Raw genomic sequence first — 10349 nt, forward strand, 5'->3', positions numbered from 1 at the left:
AAAAAAAAAAAAGAAAAAAAAGAAAAAAAAAAAGAAAAAAAGAAAAAAGTGCTTAATTGAAATACCCCTTTGTTTCTTTTGCTCTGAAATATGCTACTACTGCAAAAATTGTTTACTTAACATTTGAAGACTGGAATGAGGAGGCTTATTTTTAACCTTTGTTGCCGTGTTCTAAATACAAGGGATGATGTTTTGTAATTGCTGAAACAACTGAAAATGTGGAGTGCAAAGTCTTCCAGCACAGTGAGAAAGGCAGCAACCGGGGGACATTTAAGGACAGAGAAACATCAAACTGTTGAACAGTTTGATGTTGAACAACATCAAAACTAAACAGCATTATGGAGGGGTAGGCTCAGTTCTCCAGAAACTGATTAATGAGGGCGGAGAGACAAGTTGTCATGGAATAATGAAATAAGATAATTGTATTATTTGCCAGGAGAGGAGTTTTCAAATGAAGAGCTGCTTCTTTCTCAAGCTTGAGAGGAAAATGAGTAAAGATTTTGTTATATATTAACGGATTGCTGATGTTGTTAGTATTAAGTCCAGAAGTGGAAGGCTATAATCCAACATAAAACACTATGGCTTTGAGGCAGGTACTTGCAGAACAAAACAGTTATGCTGTTGTCCTGACTAGGACTCCAAACATCCCTGGTAGAGCTTGCTCATCAAGAACCCTATTATGCTCTGTAAGTGAGGGGATATATGGTCTTTGTGAGAGTGCTCTGAAACCATGGTATAAAAATGTGGCAGGCCTTTCAGGCAGAGACTGATCACTGTCATCTGTTTGTGAAATGCCATAGATGCTGGCAATGACATATAAATAATAAGCATATTAAACCTGTTGTGCAACTAGTCTTTTGCAAACTGAGTCATGCTCCCAGGTGGTGTTTATGTAGTCTGACGGAAGTCTGCCGAAACCAAGTCTCCCAGCAGCTGAAAATCAATGTGATTCCATTAAAGTCATAGAAAGGATAGATTCCTATAGACTTTTGAAGTTCATTCTGTGGTGGTTCAGCCTTGGTGCATTTACAACACTATGCCTTTCTTTTACCTTAACACATAGTTCTGCCTAAGCAGGTGAGATCTATAGTTTTAATGTGTTCCCAACCTCAACTATTTCCTGGAGCTGTCCTCTAAAAAGGTTTATAAAAAAATACAAAATCTGTATTATATAACAGAATGACTTTGAAGTTATATTTCCTACGTAGTCATTTTCACAGAGAAAATTATCCTGTGATGAACCAGAAGTTCAGTTCTGCTGTCAACTACATACATCCATGGTTTCTAATCCTTTCACATAGTCACTGGTGGAGTCCCATGCATCCATGTTTCTCAGTATTTTACTATAGCATTCCACTGTATCTACTTTTTTTTTTTTTTTTTTTTTTTTTTGGGCTGGACAAGTTCTGCTTGTTTGGTTAGTTTTTAAAATATTGTTAATGTGGTCCAAATCTTCACCCCTCTAGCATGAAAGCATTAATGATGACACTTAATCCTTGCTGGAGCTGGTTCTGGCAGCTTTTGATATACAGTAATTATGCTTTTATACTTGAACTAGTAAGGCTGGAAAATTAGACTGTGTGGACCTCCTCCCTTTCTGTCAGCTTTGCAGGATTACTGGCTGGAAAGGAGTTTGTAAAGCTAGAGCTCAGTGCTCAGCTGTCACTTCTGGTGGTCTGTTAGGACCAGCAACTAGGCTTCCAAGGAAGCTCAAATAGAAAATACACCTTGGAAAGGAAGCAAATTTTTCTGTGATTCTGAACTGGGTAATGAAAAAACAGGTTCTGTAATCTATTGCCAATGACGAGATGGAAAGGGGCAGTGGTTTAATTTTTATTCTATCATTTTTATTCAGTTTCCTATTGTAAAATGTTATCCTGAGAGTCATGGCATGGGAATACTGTAAGAAACATAGAATCGTAGAATAATAAAAGAGTTTTGGTTGAAAGGGACCTTAAAGACTTTCTAGTTCCAATCCCCCTGCATTGGGCAGGGACACCTCCCGCCAGACCAGGTTGCTCAAAGCCCCATCCAACCTGGCCTTGAGCACCTCCATGGATGAGGCATCCACAGCTTCTCTGGGCAACCTGGTCCAGTGCCTCACCACTCCCTGAGTAAGGAATTTCTTCCTTATATCTAATCTAAACCTAGCCTTTTTCAGTTTAAAATCGTTATCCCTTGACCTATCACTACACTCCCCAGCTTTCCTGTAGGTCCCTTTTAAGTATGGGAAGGCCTCTATGAGGTTTCACCAGAGCCTTCTCTTCTCTAGGCTAAATAATCCCAACTTTCTCAGCCTTCCTTCATAGGAGAAGTGCTCCAGCCCTTTGATCATCTTTGTGACCCTCCTCTGGAGCCACTCCATGTTCTTCTTGTGCTGGGGGCCCCAGAGCTGAACACAGTGCTCCAGGTGGGGTCTCACGAGAGCAGAGAATCCCCTCCCTCGCCCTGCTGGCTATGCTGGCCATGCAGCCCAGGATACGGCTGGCTTTCTGGGCTGCAAGTGTTTGTTGCTGGTTCATGCTGAGCTTCTGATCCACTAGTACCCCCAAGCCGTTCTCCACAGGGCTGCTCTCCACCCACTCGCCACCCAGCCTGTATACGTGTCCCAGCAATGTACCCAACATACCCAGCAATAACCTGCTGTGTATAAACCCCTGGTTCCTAGCAGGAGATGGTTCTCTCAGGTCCCTAAGTGGCCTGGTTATGCTGTTAACGGTGTGCCGTGCTGACACTTGGCCAAATCATCATACTTGATTTTTTAATTAGGCCTTTCCTTCATGGATTTCAGTATGCATTTTGCTAAACTGAAGGCTAAGGAAGGACTTTGGGACAGGACATGATATTTATTTTGTTCTGAGGAAAATGCTGTATATGAACTACAACTAATTGCAAAGGAGCCACCACACAGAAAGGTTTGACTCACCAGCCAATAAAAAGTTAATCTGAACCTCTATATTTTCAGAATTAGATGACCCCAGCATTTGAACATCTTCTCTGAGCTGTCATCACACAACTGTAGACATGCATTAAGGTGATCTGAGATGGCTGAGCCTCAGGCATGTGACTGCTGCTCCTATTTATGGAGCAGTCCCAGTGGTGGCAGTGCTTTGCTAAATATTTAAAGACCTTCATTGTCCCAGAGTGCTTAGGCCTAAGATTTTCATTTATTCATAGATTCATAGAGCCTAAGGCCAGAAGGGACCATTAGATCATTTTTTCTGACCTCTTCTATGACACACAGCAAAAATTCTCACTCAGTAATTCCTACATCAAGCCTGTGTCTTGGAGTGGAGGTAGCACACATGGCTTAGCAAGACATGACATTTTGATTTCTGAATCAAAAGATCACTTTTGATCATTTTGATCACTGAACAGCAGAAAATCCACTACATGTCTTGGTAAGTTGTTCTAGGGACTAATTCCCCTTGCTATGAAAAACACACTTCAAGTAGCCTGAAACACAGCAGATAAAAAAAAAAAAAAAAAAAAAAAAAAAAAAAAAAAAGTGTGCTTAAATGAGAGGTTGGCCTTTTAAATAATAGCAGAGGGAAAAACCCAAATGGAATTTTGAAAGAAACCTTAAATGCAACTTTGTAAAATATTGACACTGAATTTTAGCGGGACAAACTTTCCCTTACTTGCTCAGAGGTCTTCAATGGCACGGACACCCATGGTTCCAGCTGGAAGTTCTCTGAGCAGTTATTTGTGCTGTGGGTGTTCCTAGAAATGCTGCCACTGTGGCTGAGCTGATCATCTGGGAACACTTGTCCTTCCTGAGGCAACTTTTAAAAGCTGAAAATCCCAACACTATGCTAAAGGGTTCAGTTAGGCAGGTATGGAGTATCTTAGTGCACAAAGGCAGCACTGTTCTTTTAAACAGATGTCAGTGGTAGATTTTAGTGCATATTGATTTAGCTTCTGTAGTTTTCAGTCCTTTCTCAATGAGCTATCAGCTGTGGGTCTGAGCCAACACCTTAAGAGGTTTCTGTTCTAGTGGTGAAAATGCTGTACACTGAGGCCCACTGACACTTTTTAAACAAAATGCTAACACTGTGGAGTTGTGATGGAAATAGATAATAAATGATTTAGGGTCTGCATTACTTCTCAGGAGGACACAGAATTGCTGGCAGCATTGGCAGAAATGGGAATTCCATCCACAGTAATAAAGCATCTGGATCTCTTTGTACCAGCAAGTTGAGTGGCAAGTATCTCTCAGAGCTACGCCAGTGTAATAAAGCTAATATATCAACTTAAGAGAGCTGCTAAGCCCTTTGAAAATAATTGTGTAGTTGGCAAGCAACAGTAGTTTTTGCTTTTTATATTGCAGAGAAATACAACTTTTTAATCTTTTTTTCCTCCTCTTCCTACTGTGGTGTATTTAAGAAATAAATTGCAGAAATCTACTCCTAATGCATTAGTAATTTGGAAAATTAATGACTGCAGGTGAGAACAAATTCCAGAAGTCAAGGTTTCTCCTACTACTTTACCCTAGTTAAATTGCTCATCTGTATTTCCTCCTGGGTATGTTACTAACAAGCATTGCTGGACTATATGTCCATTACTGGACATAAAAATAAAGTTCTCGAGAATACCATTTTTTTAGGAAAACTACATCTTTTTGCTTATCTGGGCTGCCTGTTTCTGCAGGGGAAGAGCACAAGTGACTTCCTAGCCAAACCCGCTGGTAGAGGAACATTTCTGAGCTTGCAGCCAGGTCACTGGTTCATGTTTTGTCTTTGCTCTCTATCTTTTATAGCTCTCAGCACTTTTTAAGGCCCTGTATTAAAAGCAAACATATGTTAGTTTTAAGTACATGCTGAGGCCATGTTTGAACTCTCAGATGGTGTCAGGAAGAGAAGGGTATAGACATTCAAGTACTCTGAAGTCTTTCACCTCCAAAACCAGGCTGGGAGACCCAATAGAGGCCATCTGCCTGCTTTGACACTAGAGGGAGTCATCGCCTAAAAGAAATCACAAAGGCTTCTAAAAAATCGCAATTTACAACGATTTATGTCTCTTGGAGGGGAACAAAACACTGATTTCTTTTTAAAGCCTCTGTTTTTATTGGAATACATTATGGGAGGCCTCATTTGTTGCCCAGAATGCTCTTGGCCAGAGTGAAATTCAACCTTCATGATGAGGCAGGCAGATTCAGCTCGCCCTGCTCTGCTTTGTCTTAGCTGGGCTCTCCCGGGAGAGCTGTATGCAGAGGGCCTGGAGGTAGTTCAGCCTCTATAAATAGCTCGTTGCTGAATTCTTGTGTGAGCGGAGTTTGAAGGCTGTGCCAGAGGATAAAGACTTGTGTTGTTTTAGTTCACTTTACACTGACACACTCAAACCAATCTCCCTGTCTGGCCTCTGTTTGTACTCAGAGCAGAGGCCAAGAAGATGAGATGTCTGTGCCTCGCTCTGTATTTATTTTTCCCTAATTGCAGGACTCTAAGCAAAATTATAGTGATTGACTTAATGGAGGTGGGTAGGTGGGGATTGTTATGGTCCCCAAGGAGGCTTTTCCTCTCCCCTTTCATCCTATTAGTTCCTCCTGTTACAGCACAGATCCTGTACTGTATAAGAGGTAGATAGTGCATGGCTCCCTTGCCCATCGTAGGACTGCTTCCTCATCTGTACACTGCATACTGCTAGGCTGAATGAAAGGACCGTACAAAAATTTGAATACTTACCTGAGGGCTTCACATCAGTGGTGTGTAACCTAGGGGGTATAAGACGTGTATTTTGCTGAGTGGAGAGTTCAAAGTTGCATTTCTAAAGTAAGGGAACAGGTAGCTAAAAATTCTGCAAGTTAATTCCTCCAAAGTGGGGAGGGAGTATGATTGCATCTTCTTTCCCTCACTCCTTAGTCTCAGGAGTAAAGATGGTTCATGGAGAATGGAAATAGCTTTGCAGGAAAATCCCAGGAGCTAAACTATCTGCTAAGCTCTGTTCAATGGAGATATACTTCCTTTTTCTCCTACACTTATATCCTCTTCCCTCAGCTAAAGAACACAGCTACACCCAGCAGGGAAAGGGGGAAAGAAGTGCTGTGAGGTAGTCTTTTCCAGGCAGGTAGCAGAGATGAAACACCATTGAAGAAGCAAGAGAGGCAGAGCTGAGATACACAAAGAGGAACAGAAGCAGCTGTGAGAAGGAAATGTGGCCAGAGAGGAGAGAACAGATGTGATGATTGAAAGAAGGGCTGCTACGAGATCTGGGGACCAGAATTAATTGCTGAGCAGGGCAGTGCGGAGGTATATGGGCGGCTGTTTTCAGTGGATTTAAGTCTTTTGAATTGTAGTGAGGTATAGCATATATGCTGATGGATTCAGGTGCTCTAAGATCACTACAATGAAGGTCTTAAGAGACAGGTCTGTTGTCAGAAGGTGCAAGTTATAGACTCCTCAAACGGATGGTAGGAATTTAAAAGAATAATAAAATGTGTAAGTTACAGCTACCAAGATCCTGTTTAGAGTGTCTTATGCTGTTGTCTGAATTTATCCTTTAACAAGTTCCAGGCAGCGCTCTTTGTCCTTTTGGCAACACTTAAAATGTCCTGAGTCTCTGCTGACCTGGGGCTTCATCCACTGTTCCTGACGCATCCTGCTGCGCCAGCTCAACCATCCGCTGCTTCTAATAAAGGAGCTGGCACAGCATCTGTCTGCAGTTTCATTCTGTTGAACTCCTTGGACACCTAATCATTTGTGATTCTCACCTCAAGGCCTTGAGATATGTTTTGTTAAACAGCTAAAAGAAAATTGCGTTGGGAAAGCTGCTGATGTGGTTCCTTTTCCCTTTCAGAACACAATCCTGCAGATCTGTAGTTATTATAGCAGATCTCTGTTTAGAGCAAGGAAGATTTCTCAAGGTGCTGTTTAAAACTTCCTGGTTTGTGCTGCAAATTGTTAATCAGTCCATGACAGCATAAATAAAATTAAAGGGTTTAATTAAAACTAATGAATGAGTGAATGGAGAATACACCGCACGTTCCTCTTGCAGAGCCCTGGTGCTGTGAATAATTAAAATGTCACAAAGTAGGAGATGTCTTAGTAAAAATGTTGGAGCTGCAAAAACAGAGGCCCCTGAACTTTGGTAGTTTGAGAGGGTTTTGTTCTTTAAATTGGTTAAAATCAATTTATGTAAGTTAATGGAAAGATACAGAAATATATACAATGCTGATTTTCATTTGGAAGAAGTCAAAGTTGGAAGCTTGGTGCCAAACAAACCCTGCTGCATTTTGGATCAGTTTGCATGTCTCTGATGATCAAACTATTTTCATACTATATTAATTCTAAGCCCATTATCAGCAGGCAGATTAGTTTCTTCTTTTGTCTCATCTGTGACTGTTTTTGAATATCTAACTAGTTATTGCAAACTATTACGTTGTTATTACTTGTTAATGTTCTGTCTAATGAAAGCACAAGCATTCTTTGGGCCTAAAACGGAACTGGATCTGACTTTGGCTCAGGTTTAATGTACGTGACATGGTCAAATAACAGGCCAAGAAAATCATTTCAGCTGGACTGTTTTAAATAAATCTGGGGGCATGAAGTTGGAATTAGAAAGATGAGGCCAAGAGGCTGATTAAACTGTTGTAAAGCTCATGATTACAGGCCAGGCCCAGAATATCAGCTGTAGGAATAATTGGGAAACATCTTCTACCTTGCTGCTTTACAATGGCTTGCTAAAATTTTTGTCTGTGACAGAACATGTTTGGTATCGCCGCTATGTGATCTGGTCTAAGGCTGGCTTTCTCCTCAGCTCTGGATTTTTCCCTGGATCTCCTGACACCATGACATCTTCTGAGGCAAAGAGTCTGTTGGAGGCTGAAATAGGATCTGGGTAAATGTCCTGGCTACTGACACCTCTGATGAAATAGTAATGCCCCTGTAGACTGCCTTCTGTGCCATAATGACCCAAGGTGAGCCTCAGTGCGGGATCTTACTCAGTCTAGAGGTTTAACTACATGTATTGGGAGGCTTAAAAGGTACCACACCTCCATCAAGTGCCTCTAGAGGCAATGATCTAATGGCAGGCAGTATCTGATTCAAGTTAGAGTGGGGTGAAAAGGTGAAGATCATCCATGAGGTAAATGGCTATTCTATAGTATAATTCTAGCTCCCTATTGTCTAATTTCCTAAGATGACTGAGTAAATAAATTTACTGTAAGAATCTCCACCAATTTAGTTTGTTAGGTTAAGAATAGAAGAACAGTACCACTTCCAAATGGCACTAGGCAGTCTTCAATGTCCAGACTGGGCATACAAAGCCTCACCACAAATGATATCCACAAGATATTCCGTCTCAATGCTTGGCTCTCTGTTTAGTGGAAGATCAGACTAGATTATGGTAATGGTCCCCCTGAGCCTTAAACTTTTGTAAAGAAATGAGTAGAGTTTGCCAGGAACTCAAGTGATTTCTTAATGGCACATTAAATAACATTTAAATGTATGGCATAACCTTAACATATTTGCTGTTGGCTTAATACTTTGGCGTTACAAATCTGGTGGAAAAAAGCTATCTCAGAAATGCTTTTCTCTCAGAAGAAGAGGCTGTTCAAGAATATGGACATTTTATGTATAAAGTTTTCTCTTTCCGTATGATAACTTTTTGTTGTTGTTGTTGTTGTTCAACAATTCAAATAATTTGGAAAAAAAATAATGAGAGTCTACCTAAGAAAAAGCAGAATTTTCCAAAGACTTAAGACATTATAAGTAAAGACTTATAATGAGGAAAATGTGGGCCTTACAATATGCTACAAATTCCAAATATCTATACAATATCAAAGCAGACCAGACTTTCTGGCTCACCCAGGCATTAGGGGCCTTGGTTACCCAGGAAAGAAAAACACACCAACAATTGCAGTTAATTAGCTATGGTCACCTCCTCACATAAATTATGCTGATTTATTTGAATGCTTAGACTTTAGTGGCTACATTAATAATTAACTACAAATTAAAAATAATCACAAGCGCAATTGAGAAAATATCTTCCCATTTGTTACTTTATGATTCTGTTTCATTTCAAAGGCTCAGTGTTCGTTTTCAATCCACCAGGACTCATATGCTGCTCCTGGTGACATCACTGTAAATCTGGGTTGAGATTGTTATGAAGTCAATGTCATTACTCCAGATTTACACAGATCTAGCCAAAAGCAAAATAGAGTCCATCAGCTAAAGCATCCCCTTATCTTCAAAGGGAATTGGTTACATCTATAATGAAATATCTCAGGACAGCCTAGATTAAGCCTAGTTATTTGGCTTCACTGAGGCTCTTTGTGTGAATGAATCTTTTTAGATTTGATCCCAGATAGTTAAACTCTGTAAGCAACCTTCCATAGACTTCCCTGAAGCAGATCCAGGCTCTATAGAGCCTCTGCTAAGAGGCTTTTCATTATGTCAAGATACAGTTTAAAGTTCCAAAAATGTGTTGGGCTTTTCATAACCACAAGTATAAAAGCTTTTATTTCCTAAATTCTAGAAGCTGCTAAATATTATTTACGATGTAGCAAGAAAGAGGAAAGAGGGTGAGCTGTTGGGTACCCTGTCCATGTCAGTATATTTTTGCAAGGGAGAGTTCTAGTGTAGCTATACTTTCTTGCTGTATGTATAAGTACAATATTTTTCTCCAAACATGCTTCAATCACTTACTTCTCCAGATTTTTTTTAGTTACTTGTGATGTGGTCAAAAGCCAAACCTTTAGATCAAGTTTCCTTGTGAATAGTTCCATATTTTTAACTTAGATATACTTAGTTTAATTCCTGATGAACAGTAGGGTATACAGTCTTACACTTCTAGGAGGTAGGAGCTCTGGTTTGTATTTTGCTATTTGGTTAAGTAAAGCAAGGCAGAGTAGCATCTTTGATTAGTTGGTTACAAAAGATACTGTTCTGCTTTCTGTCTGGGCACATGGTAGGAACTGTAAGTTAAGTTCTGTATTAAAATATAAGTCTTTATTCAGTCCATTCAGGACTTTGGCACAACTCTTCCCCATTCCTACATCTTGCAAGAATAATTGAAAGTAGATCTGGGATCGGCTTACTGAGCTCAAGGTTTTTATATGATGTTTTATTTGTATCTTTCTGTGTAAGGGAACGGTAGCATGGCGCAACTTTTCCCCTACATCAGGTAGGTTGGTTGATACTCCTGGAAACATCTGTCTTGCTGTGTATGGATATGGCTGCTGTTCTGCATGTGCTGGAAACACAGTGCTCCCAGCACTGCTGGATTAGCGCAGATGGCAGCACTTCACGTGCACTGTACAGAAGTATTGGAGAGAAGGTGTCCATAGGTAGGCTGATGACACCAGTATGACTTTGCCAGCATTCAGCATGCTTCCAAGTTTCTTCCAGGAA

Source organism: Oxyura jamaicensis, chromosome 6 (assembly GCF_011077185.1).
Source record: "Oxyura jamaicensis isolate SHBP4307 breed ruddy duck chromosome 6, BPBGC_Ojam_1.0, whole genome shotgun sequence".
NCBI classification, from domain to species: Eukaryota; Metazoa; Chordata; class Aves; order Anseriformes; family Anatidae; genus Oxyura; species Oxyura jamaicensis.